At 37.4% G+C, this 17,739-nt stretch overlaps 1 long non-coding RNA gene across 1 annotated transcript; it reads right to left on the bottom strand.

The window, feature by feature from the left end:
* Positions 1-8,471: 8,471 nt before the first annotated feature.
* On the bottom strand, positions 8,472-10,685 carry LOC135324348 (uncharacterized). Its single transcript, XR_010385708.1, has 4 exons — positions 10,121-10,685; positions 9,447-9,719; positions 8,876-9,004; positions 8,472-8,575 (listed from the first exon to the last, which is right to left on the bottom strand). It is a non-coding gene; the product is annotated as an uncharacterized LOC135324348 (long non-coding RNA).
* Positions 10,686-17,739: the final 7,054 nt, after the last annotated feature.

Genomic DNA, 17,739 nt, shown 5'->3' with positions numbered 1-17,739 from the left:
CTAAGCATTTCAAATCAACTACTACTATATTTATGAAGCAGTAGTAACTGGTAATCAATGAATAGTTTAAGAGAAGAGCTGTTATTCTGTCTGAAATTCTAAACTCTCAGCTAAAATTCCATTTTAATTGGAAAATCCATATACATTTTGAAGTATGAAACTAACTGTGCTAGCAAAGAGTTTTTGTTAAGAGAACCATAATTTCCTGCTTGTTTGCAAATAAAATAGTGTCATATAAATTGGAGGTTGGAGATAAGTGTTGAAATTTGTGGATTTATTTGAAGGATTGCTAAAATATACACTGATTTAGGACAAATAGTCAAATTTATGACTTTTCTGCTGTCCTACTAATAGAAGTGAAGCTGGAACTACTAAATCACCACGCCTTATTTGCTTAATCCATTTGTATCTAAAGCACATATAAATTATATATGTAGTATATATACATGATTACAGAACCCCTGCTCAATCTTCTTACTACCTACATTCTTCTTCTTTTTCACTGTCACTGACTCAGCAATAAGATAATGTCAGACAGTTGCTCACTAAAGAGAACGGTTGCTTTTTTTTAATCAGAGAAAAGCTTTTGTGAAAATTTGAGATTTACATTGTTTTCTGAAAATAGTTTGACATGGATTTAGTTTAACCTGCTTGGTAGAGAAATTCCAGTCAAACGTTCTCCATGGAGAAAGTTCTGCCTGAAGAAGTTTGCTATACAAATAATTTTGACTCATCCACATACAGAAGGTTATTTAGGTTATTTTAAAAAAGTAGTTAGTAGGTTATTTAAAAAAAAGGGAAGCTCAGACTTCTGTGTTGATGGTGGTGTAATCCTTGGGTAAACTTGAAGGGATTATTAACAAAATTAGTTTGCTATTTAGTCACCTAATTCACACACGGGGTTACACGTGGACACAGTCATTTGAAGACCAATGTCCTTTCTTTTAACCGGGCGCATGATCAGTTTTGATTTCTGGGCCCAATAGCACAAGCAGTTCTCCTGAAAGCAGACTGATACTGACTGACCCAGTGAATTTGCTCAGAGCATTTTATGTGAAATGCAGAGCCAGTGAAGAGAGGAGAGTTTGCATTCCAAGCTTCCCGTTGCGTTTCTGTGGTTCATCACATTATTCTTTAACATCTACACAGTCTCCGGGCAGACCCCCACCTGCAGGGACTGAAGGCAGCGAGACACCCAGTTACACTACCGCTTGCTCGCTCTCTCCCCGGCCTTACCGAGGCTGCATGACTCGCAGTACCATTGCACAGCATAGAGATGACTAGATGCGTTTGGGGACAGCTGGAAGGTTTTATGAACAAAACTTGGGCCTTGGTCATCTAAATGGTAAGCTCCAGTTTATGTCACTTACACTGCAGCGCAGAACTTTGTGGTGCCTAATTTTTACTTCAGGTACCTCTGGCTTAGCCCTTACTCTTAAGGAGCAGGGTGCGGCAAAGTCAAGTGCAGGCTATTCGATTTAAAGTTTTATGTTAATGGGAGGAATGCAACTGAATTAAAACAAATGGATATGCTCGCATTTCATTTCCTGCTTTGGGAGTATTTTAACTGTAATCCTAATTTGATGGGTAACTTCATTATTTAATTCTTACTCTTAAGTGTTTTTCTCTAAGAAGCATCAGACCTTGGCTGGTAAATATCCTCCCCATCTAAAATTAGCAGCTCTAAATATAGCATCCACATCTTTGATGAGAAAAGGTCTTTTTAACTGAGTGCTAATTATGATTAATTTATTCGTTGATGCTGCTGTAATTTATACTTCAATGCACCTGCTAAAATGGCAATAAACATACAAACATATCTTTTTATTCATCTGCTTTATTTAGATGGATAAAAAATAATTTTTGTAATCAGTAATCATATTTCTTATTTATAGCATTCTTAATGAGAAATAATACCCAAGGATCTTTTTTTTCCCCAATACTGAGACAATCTGGGAAGCACCAGGGGATATAATCTTGCAAGTGCCGAAGGGCATGCATCATAAGCATACATCAGTTGCAGATAGGCTGTTGCCACCTTTTGGTTACGCAACTTATCAGTGTTAAAAAAGCAAAACCTCTTAGAAATAAAATACAAGTCTTTCTGGAATGATTTCATTGGAATGAAACATGTTTTTACCCTCTTCTTTCATGTAATGCTGTTTCTCCACATGTATACTCTTATCTTATTTAGCCTAGGCAGAGACACATAATGGCTCAAAGAGATTCAACTGTCCAACATACACAGCAAGAAACACAGACACCAGCTGAGAGAAAGCATTTTTAAAAGATCACTCTTTTTTATCTTTCAGGGCCATATCACAACTACATATGGTGAAGCCACTGAAAGGGGAATGAGACCTAGCCCAATACACGTGCACTTTTGCCTAAGCCTCTTCACGAAGGCCAGGATCATATGGTTTTGGGGGGTGACAGAGGCTTTGGCCAAATGGTCTAGGTAGGGCTGTGCAAGAATGACTCTTTCAATTAGCCAAAAGTGCCCCGATGAGGAAAACTGCAGACTTTTTCCAAAATGCTTTAAGTAGTTATTGACTTCTGGGGAAAGAAAAGTAGACTCTGAACTGCAGGTACTACTTCCCACAGCATGTGGCAAGCAGAGGAGAGAAAAAGCAAAGAGCAAACGACTGACTGCACATCTTCCTCTCTACATGACAGCCTGCCAGAAGGCAAAGCAGCATTCAGCGAGGATGAGGAGCGTAAGGCCGTACACTTCATTCAAAACCAGCAGCTACAACACACTACCCCTGTCCCCTGGGCCTGTGAGGAAGCCAGGAGGACTCCGAGTCATGAACCTGCCTTCTACAAAAACAGTAGTTAGCAGCTGCCAGACACAGAGCTCTGAGCCTCAGTCCTCAAACAAGAAAAGAAAGGAAATCAAACACAGGGTGTTTTTTTGCCCCACATAAAAGCCCTGAGCTTGGTTTGCTATAATTCCTAGGGTCATACTATTCATTATTTTCAAATATTAGGATGACTGCTGGGTATTCATAAAAGCAACTGAAAGATCAGAAAATGTTTCATGAAGTTTAGCACAATTGGGTATCTGTTTAAATGGTGAACAGAAGTCCACAATAAAATGAGCAAAAGTAAAAAGCGTTACAAACCACCAACTTCACTACGCAAATGTGCCTGAACTACTGAGCAAATAATGAAGACATTTTTTGCCTTCATTATTTGAATGATTCATTGAACAACTGAATGATTCACTAGCTAAAAATCCAGAATGATTCACTTGGTTAAAAATGGTCTACATTCATTATAAATCTGCTTTATGCAGGACACTTAATGGAGTTTACAATATCTTCATAGATACTGTAACAGCTAATGACCGTCTTACATCTTTCACTCATTTTCTTGATGACTTTCTGAAAACCTGCTTAGAAAAAATGTTGGGAGGTTTGAAACAAAGTGTGGTGAGATAGCCTGAGAAGAAATTTGTGTTTGGCAACAGATTCCAGCCCAAGACACAACTCTCTAAGGCAGGCCTGGGAATGTGCTGAAGCATATCATAAGTAAATTAACAATCAATATCTAAAATTGGTTCTGTATTTTTTTCCATGGGAGATCTTGGAAATATTTAATCTTTAACTGCAACCAACACAGTATTAGAGGACCTGAATGGGGCCTGGGGTCCTGCCGCAGTATAATATTAACTATTGTTAGCAGTAGTATAAGGGTAACACATATAGACTCCAGCTCTTAAACTCTGAAATCTAATAATCTCTGAAACTGGAACCAAATCAAGAAAAGACAATGTTATTTGACTTCATCAGACCTACCTTTTAAGGAGCTGCAGATAGCCATACCTTTTGAACAAATGTAGCTAAAGATAAACAGATCTTCAAATACATAAACCTTCCAATAAAAGCAAATCAAACACTCTGTGGCTCCTTCCTGTAATGCAGGAGATAAAAGAACATACTGACCTGCAGCTAACTAGAGCAATGGCAGGTGAGGAGCTGACAATCTGAGTGAGTGATTCACACTAATGTAATCTCAGTGCACAAAGTTGGGCCTTGGCCATGAACTTCTCTGACCAGAGCCTGGAAAAATTCTAAATATCAATAGTATTTATTTCTTTTGAAACCCAGATTTTTAAATTGATTTATTTATATTTTATAACCAGAGGTAACTTTGAGACGTATCTGTTACTACAACTTGAAACCACTCCCACCATCCAAAACCCAAACAAATTCAAATAGCTTTCCATTTTTACCTCCCTTTTCAGGTAGGATCCTTTCAGATCCAGAAGTGTTCAAAAACAGTTTTTCAGATGCATTTTGAAAAGTAAAACACACTTGATTCAAAGTTATTTGGAATTTGGCCCCTAAAGGTCTACTGCAGTAATTTTATCATAATAGCAATTTCCTGAATTTCATTTCTGTAGTCATACCTCAAGTCTCAGCAAAAGGTCATAATGAAGATTAACATAACAAGTACTTAATGAACTATCACAGATCTTTGACATATTTTAAGATAATCATTAACATGAGTTGAGACCAATTCATCTTAGGTAAGAATTAGTCTTCTGTAATGAATCCCTAGCCAGTAGTTTTTCATCCAAATACTAAAACCACAAAATAAGCCTGTTCATTTGCCAAAACGCAGAAGTGGGCAGATGGAGAAACAGAAAGATTCATAAAAGCAGATAAGCTTCTGGTACATATGCAGTGCAAGTTCTGCAAGGCAGAGTATTACAGCATAAAATCCACCAGAACTATCAATGTGTTTAAATAATACATCATCTTCTGCCTCATAGTAACTACAAAGATTAACAAGAACCAAATTTCTAAAATACTGAAAATACAAAAAGCATATTCTACTTTACCTTTCTCATCACATCTCCTTACTGGCATCTTCACACAGACAGTTACTGCTAGATATTTTCCACTGCACAAAGACAGGACAGTGAAAAATAGTGCTTCACAAAATCTCAGAAAAGGTATGTAATTTAAACCCCAGAGCAAAATTTTTAGAAAGACTAATAGAAGGCTCTCTGTTTTATACAGAAGAAAATACCACACTGTTACAACAGATTTTACAAGTTTTCCAGTTCAAATACCGAAACCGCACTGGATAGCACTGAACTGTGCCGAACAGCTTGCACCTCAAGCTATGAAAGTTACTTACGTAGAACATACTAGAATAAGATAGGGAATACACAAAGACAGAACAGATGATTATTATAGCAATAACAAATACACAAGTTACTCCTGAATTATTTACCAGCACACATCTGTCTCAAAGCTCTTGAATTTCAAAGAACAAGGAGAGAAGAACAGTAGAGAAGCATTTTTCCATCCTGCTCTTCTAGAAAAGTTTTTTTAGTGTTAAGCTTTCCACTTAAAGAAAGCAAGCTAGAAATTTCCGCAAGTTTCAAAAAGCACAGAACCAGCTGGTCACGGGGATATCGCTATTTGTGGAAATACATGTAGGCAACAACCTTTCCTCACGTAGTCAGAGAATAGTAAGTTAATGAATTCATGAAGGGCCCCAAAAGTAGGGGGTATAAGAATTTTCTTACAAAACTCACTGAGTTCCAGTGGTTTCACTTAGTGCCCTTAACTCGCATGAAATTGAAAGTCGAAGACTCGGCACACACACAATGTACATGTGCTGTTGGACACGCACACACGCACAGAGCCTTTTTGAGCTTGAACTAATCATTAGAAGACAATGATTTTACTCTGCTAAACTGTTTATAATGGTATGCTTTGAAGGACTATAAATTCCGACCAGTTTTCAAACAATCAACCATTTCAACAGTCCAAGGGAACAAAAGAAAAGTCTCTGTTTTATCTTAACAGCAACATTAATCACAATGTCTCCTCTTCCAATAAGGCACTGCAAGTAATGATTCTGTTGATCCTGTTTCAGAGATGCTTGATATAAGATTTTGACTTTTCAATAAATTTGATTTTTTTATATATTAAAATCATTACTTACTACATCTTTTTGTTTCCTTAAACTTTTAAAAATCTATTAAGTGGTACTTTGTCAGAGCTATTAAACACACTTCTTAAAATGCTTCAAGAAAGAATACTTCCTCTTAGGAGCAGTATCCTGATGTCTCTCAGCCCATTTACGCTGGCTTCCTGACAGGCCATAAGCATGGATGGGTAAATGTTACAGCCTGAACTGGCAGAGTTATAAGAATACTAGCTCTTTTTTCCCCTCTTTTCTGAGGGAAAAAAAAAGTGATTTTCCGTGTCTTTTTCTTCATCATGAAAAACTGGGAGGAAAGAAGAGAGGAGTAGTAGCCAGGCTGGGAAAAAAATCAATTACTGCCTCACACTTTGCAGAATCACCGCAGAACAAAGTTCAAAGGAAAGGCTATATCATAACTCTCAAGATCAGGAAGAACCTCTCAAAAAGGTTCTCGATTCCAGGAAAAGCAGCCTGTTTCCTCTGCCCAAAGAGGCAAAACAAGCTATCAGATATAAAATAGGAGGTCAAGAAGCTAAAAGAATGAACAGAAACATTATGCACCTAGTTAGTGCAAAATGACTGGGGCGATACGTAACTGCCTACAGGAAAACCTGGGCTCACAAAAGTCAAGAGGAAATTGAAACTAAAAATGTTATTTTGAAAAGTTTCTCCAATTGTTACTTTAAGTTGTCCAATTATGTCTACGATTTTCCACATAAAATACTTAAATTTTGCTTTTTTCAGCAAAATTTTTCAGTCAGTTCTGGTAACACAGCCACATTTTCAAAAGAAATCTGATATAATCTAAATTATCTATTCAAAACTAGACATTAAAAAGCCCAGTTAACTTACAAAAAGCTAAACCTAAAATAAATGAGTGGAGACCTGTAGTACCATAGTGATGCATGGATACACACAGAGCAAAATCTATCCAACACACTACCGAGGGATTACCTAATAGCGCAAGGTACTAACAGCAGTTGTAACACTGCCGCATTTTTCTGAGATGCTGAAAACACCGAAGTTGCTGAAGTTAATGTGAACTGAGGATGCTTCGCACCTTTTAAAGCTTAACAACCTTTCATACAATTAGGTGAAAGAGTAGGGAGACAGAGAAAGAGAAAAGGGAAATGTTTTCTGAAAGCAAAATATTCTTTCATTGGAACTGTTCCCCTTGTGCTGTTACAACAAGCATACTTTTTTTCCCCCCAAATTAAAATGCTATAGTCATATCCATTAGACAAGTGAAAAAAACTAAACACTGTAGAAAGTTTAATTGGACATTACTATGGAAAGGCTGTTTTTTTAAAGAGTGTCAAAAAGACACGTGTGGCTGGAGGTGGGATCCCTCCTTCCCAGGACAGCAGTTTGTTAGAGCTGACTGCAGTCTGGCAGAAAAGCAGGAAAAAGTATATAAACAGGACCATCGTTAAATCAACTTCTGTTGTTTGAGAATAGCAGGCAAACACAAGGCTTTCAAAGCCTCCCTTTATAGCATGGTGTTATTGTACTTACTGGGTACAACTACCTCATTTTACCTTTTCATGCTACAGCTTCCCCCGAATCTCACAGCAGCAGCATGTGACAAGAACAGTGTTACGTTTCTGGAACATACGCGCGTGCAGCAGACTAAAGAGCCGAGTCTTTTTCCCTGGGTTCAATATTGTTTACTTTTTACCATTCCTGCAAGTGTATAACAGTGTGCTTTTTCTACCTCAGAAGAGTAATTTATGCTTGTTTAAAGAAAGCAATTTCACATTAAATTATTTTGAAGAGTTCTTCAGTTTGTTACTTTACAGTTGTTCCTCGTTCAGTTAAAGCCTTTGCGTTGTATTTTTTTCATGCAGCCAGCTCTACAATTTAAAACGTCAAAGTATTTATTGCTTTCATTAAGCTGTTTGAGTTAGATAATTATGAGAGACACTTAAATTTCATTTCTCAAGTTCCAATACTTGGGGAAAAGAAAGCCTAAAAATGTAGCCCTGGTGTACTGTTAGGCTCCAGAAAAGAGAAGACAATAAAATGAACTGAAATCCTTTGTCAGTGGTGCTTTTTTATTGATTGATCACTTGGTTTGTTTTTTGTTTTCTTTTCTTTCTTTTTTTTTTTTTTTAAACAGTAACTTAAAGCTCTTAGGTGACACGTTGTTCTGGCGTGGAAAAGGATGAGATTCACCTGGTGAATTTTGAATTTCTGGTGTTGGGAATATAGGTCTCCCTCCTCTTATGTTTTTTTCTATTTTAAAAGCCTGATTAAAAAAAAAAAATCCCATCATAGTAAATAGATGAGACAAGCCTTGCATGACACGATGGCCTAAAGTTTAGTAACCTTCCCCAAATCCCGCTACTGCAGAGCTGTGCAGTTACTCTTAAACGACTTCTCCTTGTAGAGGGAGACTCTCCAAAAAGAGTGAAGCATCTTCAATACTTACAAGAATATATAACTGACTCAAATATCTAGCACTGCTGCTGCATTTTATACACACCTTGGATAAGAAATTAAATTGACTTCCCCATATATTCGTCATCAGAATTTTTCATGCATTTTCATTCTGTCCTCTGCATTTCATCAGCCTCAGTCTCACTCTCCAGCTTATTGCCATAGGCTACTAGACTGGAACAAAGCTCTGTGTGAAGCATAACAAAAAAGAGGAAATTATGTAAGAGAAATTTGGCTATATCCACTATTACGGATCTTAATCCTCTGAGCAGCGCAAGGCCTGGAACCTCAGCCAAGTTGCTCAGAGAGCTAGGATGAAAGCAGTGAGATGCTTGCTGCTGATATTTTCCCCACTGTAGCTAGAGGAATGAAGGGGCACGGGCAAAAAGCCAAGCAGAGGCATCCCTTCAAAAGAACAGCTTGATGGCAGCAGTAGCTATGACCTCTCGGTCAGGGGAAAAAACACCACCACCACCACCAGGCATACCAATAAAGAGCATCCCCCTCTAGGAAATAAACTTTCTTGATTATTGCAGGAATCGGAACATGTCTCTGCTTCTCATTTGAGCTTGGTTAGAGTAGTCATATATGATATCTTCTTGTTCTAGTCAAACCTCTGCAGAGAAAGGTAAAGAAATAAAAATGCAAGACAGTGAGAAAATGCATAAGACAGTAGCTGTGGTTAGGACACTCATTTTCTATACTACAGAGAGCCCTCCCGCTCAACCACAAAATGAGCCAGGTCTAGCTATTATGCATGAGATAAAGCCATTACAATGCAACTTATAATTACACACAATAAAAGACCACTAATGAAAACAAAACATGATGAAGAGGTAGGGTGTAAATACCAGTTCACGTAACCAATAAACACGGGGTCAAATTCAAAAGCAGCAGTTTAGTCCAGGAAGCAGACTAACTGCCAAACCAGAGAAATTTTAAGTGTGAGACAACCTCCCAGAGGAGGCAGGGGAAGCTATGCTGCCTGGCATATTCAGTGGGCAGAACAGGGAGTATGCACACCGCTAGGAATACCAAGAACAACAAAATAATCTTACCATCTAAAGATGCTGAGATGCATTCACTGAGTTATTTTACGCCTGCATAGGGTTCTGCGCATAGTGAAAAGGCTGCAGGAGTGGCAAGCTTTGGAAAGTGAGGAAAGATCAACTGATCAATAAGTACGCCTCAGCCTGATTACAGAGTGGCTCTGACAGGCTGATTAAAAAGAGAGCTACCCAGACACCGTTGCCCAGAAGGACATTAGCTTGAATATGAAGCTTTGAAGATGGGATAAAAAGGCTGTGGAAATACAAGCAGAGGGGATTATCCTGGAGGGGAGAAAAAAAAAAAAAAAAAAAATAAAGGTCTGCTTGTCATGCTGATTATACTCTCAGTAATATGTGTGATTCCAAATCCATAAAAAAGACAATACAGCAAGAACACGTAAATGAATAATATAACATGCACAACAGACATCATAGTTCATTGTTAGTCTACTATCAATGAAATGCACTGCACAGCTTCCCCCTCCTGCTGCACAGCAGGTATTGTTTTGGAGCCACTATCAAGGGCAGCAGATTGAAGGATCATTGCTTTAACGCATCAAAAACAGTGTTACAACTTGCAAGTGAAAATAGATGCTTTCTTTGCTTCCACTGTATCCCACAACAGACTACGGGAGGCTGAACCAGAGAACGTCTAATGAATATTAAGCACTTCTCGACAGTACCTTTCTAAGATGATGCAGACTACATGCACGTCTCACTGCCACCTGCTGCACAGTTATCATGTCATTCCAGGGAACCTCAGTTTCTACTCATGTCCTAGTCACTGTTTACGATCAAAGGAGGAGAAAGAAAGATTTCTTTAAGGGCTCGGTTTTCGCTTCTGTTGTGGAGAATACACCAACTGATTACTCTTCATATATTAGTTGAAAATACAAGATAAAATATACTGTATGCTATTTTACGTTTCATACCAACAGCCACAATTATAAGTAGGAGAGGAATGATCTGTTGGGGATCTTTTCATGCAAATAGCATTCATTATATTGTGTGTAAGACACGCTGCTTGCGTAGCTGAAATAAAATAAATACAATTCAGAAGACTATGAAAGATTTAAAACCTTGACTTTTAAATTATTTCTCCCCATACAAATGTATATGTATGTATACATGAGTTCAAACACAAACCTATACCACTCTAAATTTCCCTGTAAATTGTGCTCACTTGGATCAAATGTTCATCAGATGACTCTGTAATTTCAAAGAAAATTAGTCTTACTGTATATCGGTATTCTGCAAACACTGTATTTCACCTTAAAATACAAAAGAATATGGAAAAATTTCACTTTTTAATGAAATATTAGAAACTTTTTTGCATTGAAATTTTTCCTGTTTATTTCGCATTCTTTTTTCAAAGAAAAAAAATATTTTAGTGAAAAACAAAACCAGAAATTACTTTCCATTGAAAAATTATAGATATTTATAAACAAGACTCCTTCGGACCAACAACAAGGATATCGGTCTGGCTAGCACTGTTCTGTAAATCTCAGCTAGAGCTATTTATATCTTTATTAACCTTAAAAATAATTGAAAATCTGGCCCTTTTGAAAATAAGGTTCAGGACATGGCTAGCCTGAGAAATGGATGTGGTACAGAGTCATTCAGCATGAGTCACTTAAGGTCCTGAACCAAAATCAGTACAGCTGCATGAGAATGGTAACATATCCCACGAACAAATTATTATGGCAGCAAGGCCAGCAATGGAGCCACCCCGACTGCCTGTTCTGGCTAGTGCCTCTGAACGGTACTGCAATACAGGTGCTTGTCCGGAGACCACCGCCACCGGACTCTGTGGCACCATATGGACTTACTCCAAGCAGTTCTCAGCCAGGAACCTGGGATACAGTTTTGTAAAGCAGTTTTACACCTAAAAACATTAACAGGATGCAGGCTCCTACCTGTATTACGCTTTTTAGGCACAGTGAGAGATAATGTTTTCCAAAAAAGATTATCAAGGAGAGCATCACAGTTGTCCCATTCTGAAGCTGGAAATTAATTACGAGTATCTGATAAACCACTTTATTACCAGACTACAATAAACTGCAGTCATATACCCACACAAGCAATGGCTCAGATGTAACCCATGTGAAAAACGGGGAAAAATACTTCAGTACGTGGAACAGAAGTACTGCGCAAAGATTAAATATTAATTTTAGAAATATACATCACCATCATTTTGAAGCCCTTCGAAATTTAATTCACATCATACAGTAAACCAAGCCCTTGAAGTAGAGGAAGACTTCTGAAAACAGTTATCCAAAGGAAGAGTTACACCTTCTTGTCCAAAGGAAGCAGGGGATTATTAATAAGATTTAGAAAATATTCTAATGAATGCACAAAAAGAAATTCAGACCTGCTTCCAATTCCTAATAAAACTTCATCTTGGCTGCAGTGATTCCTTGCAATTGACAAAACTAACGGTGCTGTAGTCAAAGCAGTTTGAACAGACAGATTTTACAAAAGGCAAGGTTGCCGTGTGGTTATAAGATACTCGGTGAGAACCAGTAGAGGCAACAGAAGTAAAACATAATTAAGTGCTAGTAAATTAATAATTATTTTTGTGATATGCTGACATAGTAAAAATAAATTATTTAATGGATATATTTTATTATTCTACTAGATTAATAAAGCTGTGTGAATCTCAGTAATATCTGGCAAACAGATATCTGGCAAATCGATTTGATTAATTTCGAGTCTATGAAGAAATCCAGTTAATGTCTGTGCATGTCCTTATAAATCTAGTATACATCTGTGACACTTTCCCCCCCCCCCCCAAGGCATATTCTGCTTGCTTTTCCTCTATCTCAGTGAAACTAACCTAAGTAAGTTTAACCACAAGGTAGAGCACTATAAATTCTCTGCAGCTAGAAACTTCTGAATCCTATAACAGAAGTGAATTAAAACACCTCATCCTGCCCTACACAAAGCTATTGCCATAAATACAAAGACTTCTTTGTATATTGCAACTCACCCATATTCCTGCATACAGATTAACTTCAAATGATTCAAACTAAGCGAAATACGGTACTGGCAGGCTTAGTTATTGTTTCCTATGGAAAATTATTATTTTCATAAAGAAAAATCAAATGTTCCTAACGTCACTGAATCAAACTCACTTTTTGCTCTAAAGATTTATATGAGCATAGAATTTCAAAGAGCATCTTTATTGGCCCACTTAAAGCAAAATGAATCAAATGAAAATACCTTTACTCAGTCTTTAACCAAATCTTGCTGCCAAAGGGATATCATCCCTTACAGTGAGGATGGAGGGGAGGAGGAAAGAGGAGGACAAGCCCTGCACTGGGTGAATAAAAGTGAAGATCTTTGGATTTGAAACTGTGAAGCGGCTGAACGGGATGGAGTAGCCTCCTGATGGAGGCAATCACAGGCAAAAGCACAAACCATGAGAGCTGAGCTTTAGCCGTGAGTGCAAGAGCCAACTGCAATTTTACCAGTCACTCTTTCATGCCTGAGCAAGTTACCAATAACCAAAGGACTGGAACAGTCTTTATCCAGTCCCGCTGATCACTGTAACTGATCTGTACAACAATAGCTTAAGCGATACTTTATCATTTTATACTAAGTCTTTGATGCAACAGAAAATCCTTACCTGGGTGAAGAAGAGAAAGGAAGTTCTCTAAGATGGAGGAGTGAAATCTCTAGCCAGCCATCAAGTATATTTACATATATACAGACACATATATTATATACATACACACAAACATATAAAAATATGTATCTGTGTATCTTTTCTATGTATTTATTATAAATGTATTTTACCTGTGTAAGTATAGATATACACCAAAACATGCACTGGCTTAATTCCAAATTGTTGTTTATCTGCAATACTAGCAGCCTAGCAGCAAATGTCTGCAATAGCAGCAACTATCATCAACACTTGAGCAAGCCAGAGCTCAGCTGATGCTTCAGATGCCAAACTGCTGTCTGAAACTTCAAGTTAATAATACATATATTGCTGAATAAAGACTAGGGAGATGTAAAGAAATTTGAAGTTTGGATTTCTGCAGCTGAAATAAAGCTGCTTTCATACTATGTAAATGCTTAACAGAAGGTTAAAAAGTCTGGCACTGATCTTCTTAAGACTAAGTGTGCAAAAAGTTTTTAAACTTTTCTATTTTATATAAGCTATGATATTGCCAAAATTAGGCAGGCATTTATGTTTTCAACAGCTATACCTGATGTTAAACTCAGTGGTATGGCTGTATATTGCTATGGTGACAAACGAAGAGAGTGGTGAAGGGGGTTCAGTGGCTCTGATATCATGTGCAACACGACAGTAGAAATGCTTCTGGAGTCCTTGTTTCTCCGAAGTTTCAGTCCAAAGTTACAGTCCTGCTAGAAGACATTGCATGATCCCATCTCATACAGGTAGAATTGCATAGTGGCAGCTTTTGGTTGGCGCTGAAACATTAAGGGTATCAGCCCTATCATTTTTGGTTTGTGGTTCCACTGCAATATTTTTTCTATTATCATGAAAACATAGCCCTTTGCCTTGTAGTTATGGTGCAGTACTGAGTTAATGTTAGGTGGGACAACAGGAGAGTAAAGAAGAGATGCCAGTGTTAGAGCTCTCCCCCTCTGCTGAATTGCTGAAATAATATTGAAAGCATGTAACTAGTCTTTTGGTTCACAGCTGGGACCAATAAAAGCCTGTGAAGAATTTCTGTAAATTACACTATTCTGTGGGGGGCTAAGGAAATGTTGTTTCTCATTTAAAATAAATAGTCCCCCCTACTAACTTATTCCTAATCATGCAAACAACAGAGGAATTAAGTAGGCTATTTCCATACATACGTCTGTTTCTTTTATGAAATGTAGTTCACCGGAAATTCGGAGCTAATTGATTTAGAGGAATTCTCATCTGTAATTTTTTTCCCAACATTGTAACAAAATCCAGCCATTTTATTTTATCCAATTACATTTCTTATTGTAGCATTTCAAACTGACAATATCAAGTGCTCGATGTGTGTTCTGTTTGCATTGCAAAACCTATGGTGTTTGCCTATAAAAGAAGACAAAGTATTATGTCACATTCACAGATAATAGCATATATGCCAATGAAATTGTTCATGGAATAGAAACAGCATCACAGTTTTCTGCAAAACCAACTCTTTTCCTCTCCTCTGAAATTTGTATGAGCAGCTTCCAGTTCAGAACACTTGCTCCAAAATCTGTTAATTTGCACACACAAATGAAAGAGAAAAGCATTTTAGAGTTGCTTAAAAACACTCTTTAAGAAATGCATGTTTGGTGGTTGGTTTTTTTTAAGAACATGTGTATGAAATCATCCAAATAGGGTTAATGCTCTAAAACTGTACATAGGACCAAACCTCCATGCTGCTGCAAGACCTGTGACCTAATCCCCTTTCTTTGACACTCTCATGATTTCCCCTTCCACTTAAGCACATCTGAAAATGTGGTCATCTAATTCCATTTGCTTATCCAGGCAACTAGTTCTCAAGAAAAACAAGGAGAAATTTCAGATTCCATTTTTTTCACACACTAAACACTCATTTGCACATAAGTATGGCAGGCATCAGACTGAATAAAGAGTAGTTTGCTCAACTCATTTCATAATGGTGATGCTTACAATTAAAACGAGTCCTTACAACACAGAGATTATGCCATGGATCCCCAGCAGTACATCTCAATATTTTAAATAGTCAACATGATCTTCAGAAGAGGGCACTAAAAATACTTTACTCCTCCTCCTCCAGCAACTTCACTGATATGATGCCTATGCCTACGGGTGAAAGCAAGTTATGAATAGTATATGCATGGTACTGTAACTTCTCAATTTAAAGCAATCCTTGGGCAAAGCTTCAACTAAGCTGCAGTGAATTCTAATTATACGTGGCTGTGCTGCAGGTATTGTGATGCTTCGCTAGCCACTCATTCAAAACTAACTGATATAAGGATGAATTGTAGCAGAAAAGCAGTAGACCTCCTCAGAAATAATTAGCTGCTTTCAGGAACACTAGAGTAGTTCAAGTTGTCACAGTTCACAGGGAAACAGGTACCAGCAGTACATCATCTAACTAGAGCAACGTTAAATAAAAGGTAAGATTGAACTAATGGAATTATTTACAAACATTTCTTTTTAGTCCCAGGCTTTATTTCTGCCTCTGTATTGCTCTCCACATAGTAGCAACGCAACTGTGTGAATTGCTTTATAGTGTATAGACAGACAGACAGATTAAAAAAAGAAGAAGAAGAAGAAGGGGGGGGGGTGATAAAAATTCAGGTAAAAAAAAAATCATTTTTGTGCCAGGCAGTTTCTCAGTTGGACCATACCCTGATCCAGATCACTGTGCAAACTCATAAATAATTCTGGCAGCACAACACAGGCACGGGGACAAGGACTCTCAAAGCCAGCTTGAACAGCACAGCTACTGAATGTATGACTGTGACACTATGTAAAACTTCCACAGATTTTTATCGCATGATTCCAGATCAGGATCCAAGAATCTGGCAAACACTAATTCATGATTATGAAAGCATTATACATTCCTATAACCCTACATTACCCACCTAACTTGAAATACTGCTTTTCTGGTGATGTGCACTCAGACACTTTCTTCAGACTCTCAAAATCTGCTTCATTAAAAAAAATAAATAAATGGAAGAACATTTCCATCCAAATAGTGGCTTCCATAGCTAAGTTAGGAAGAAGTTTCTAGAAATCACACAGAAGAGTTAATTCTGATGGTATAATTTGCCTGCAATATACTTAGTAAAGGAAATCTAAGGTAAGAAGAATGAGGAGCTGGGTGGGGGGAGTGCAGGGAGATACACAATCTACAAAAACAAACAGCAGTATTTCCTGCTTCCTAGTTTTTCCTAGTGATCTCTGTCTTCTGTATTGCAGTATCCTGCTGTATCCTCCAGCATGTATAAAATACAGATGTAGAACATCTACGTGCAAAACTCAAGATACTTTTAAAGCATTTTGCATCACTTTGTCTCTAGATATTAATCTGATACAAAGTACACACACTAATATTCGAAATTATTATTAGGTTCCAAAGTTATTCTCTATCTATGTACATACACAGAAATATACACTCGGGCAAACTGCTATTTTCCAGGACAGATACTATCTGGACCATGTCTAAGAGTACATACTTTAAAGCCAAGTAGAAGAAATCCCTCCACTGACAAATTCTCTCCCTGTCACCTTGCCTTCCCTGGAAGCCTCAGCCCTCACCTGAAGCACTTACAGACTGACGTAAGTCAAGATACACAAGATGCATCCTCATATAATTCTTCAGTATTCTTCTTATCCATAACTATTAGTATTTGAAGTTCAGCAAAATCTTGGTCTCCAAAAAGTAACAGCTTTTTCTATGATCTCTTCTCCCTGGAAACGTATAATCTGACCAGTTTTTGATTTGCCATTTGTCAGTTTGACAGATGGTCATTTTGTTCTTGTGTTAGGTAATAGGCAGGAGAAGCAACCTTCTGTAGACCGTTATTAATTTTGCATATTTTTATCATGTCCTCTATTCTTGTCTCCTTTTCAGATGGAAAATTTAAAGGCTTCTTATCCTCTCTCCATGTAACTGTTGCTGTTCTCTGAAAACTCACATTTTCCTGAATATTACTCTTCAAGCTCTTCAACTCCTGCAGTATTCTGTTCTTGAAAGGAGGAGATACTTCCACGTAAGGTCAAATAAACTGTATTTTCAATTCCATTCCATTTCATCCTAATATTTTGTTTACCTTTAGGACTGTAGCTATATCCTTAATAAAAGTCTTTAGCAAGCTATTTGCAGTGACAAACAGGTCTTTTTCCATGAAAATTGAGTTCATTTCATAGTCTCTAAGCTGCTACCTAATTCAACCTTTTCCCTCCCATGTGCATTACTTTTCATTTATCAAAGATAAATAATATGCCTAGCAGCCTTAAAGAAAAATCAAAGAAAATAGTTTAGGGGGAAAAAAGAATAGAAAGTAGGAGATTGATTCTACAGTTCTAAATCAAATAAGACTTACATGAAAGGCAGCATCTTAAAAGCCTGATTTGAACAGAGCATACAGTTTAAAGGCAGAACTTCACCTTAGACAGTTATGTTTTTCATCCAATTCTAATCAGCAGAGACTTGAATTAAAAGAAGAGAAATCTCATCAGAAATTGTAAGCAAAGAAACATTCCATTAGTAACTTAAACCCCAAAGCAGTCTACATAAAATGGTACAGGGTATTGGATAAACTCCTTAACTCCTTGAAGGGATATTATCCCATTCCTCCACATGATAGTGTT

The sequence above is a fragment of the Dromaius novaehollandiae genome, chromosome W (genome assembly GCF_036370855.1).
Source record: "Dromaius novaehollandiae isolate bDroNov1 chromosome W, bDroNov1.hap1, whole genome shotgun sequence".
Classification (NCBI taxonomy): Eukaryota; Metazoa; Chordata; class Aves; order Casuariiformes; family Dromaiidae; genus Dromaius; species Dromaius novaehollandiae.
Note: the sequence above shows the minus strand (reverse complement) of the source record. Positions and strands in the feature narration are given on the sequence as shown.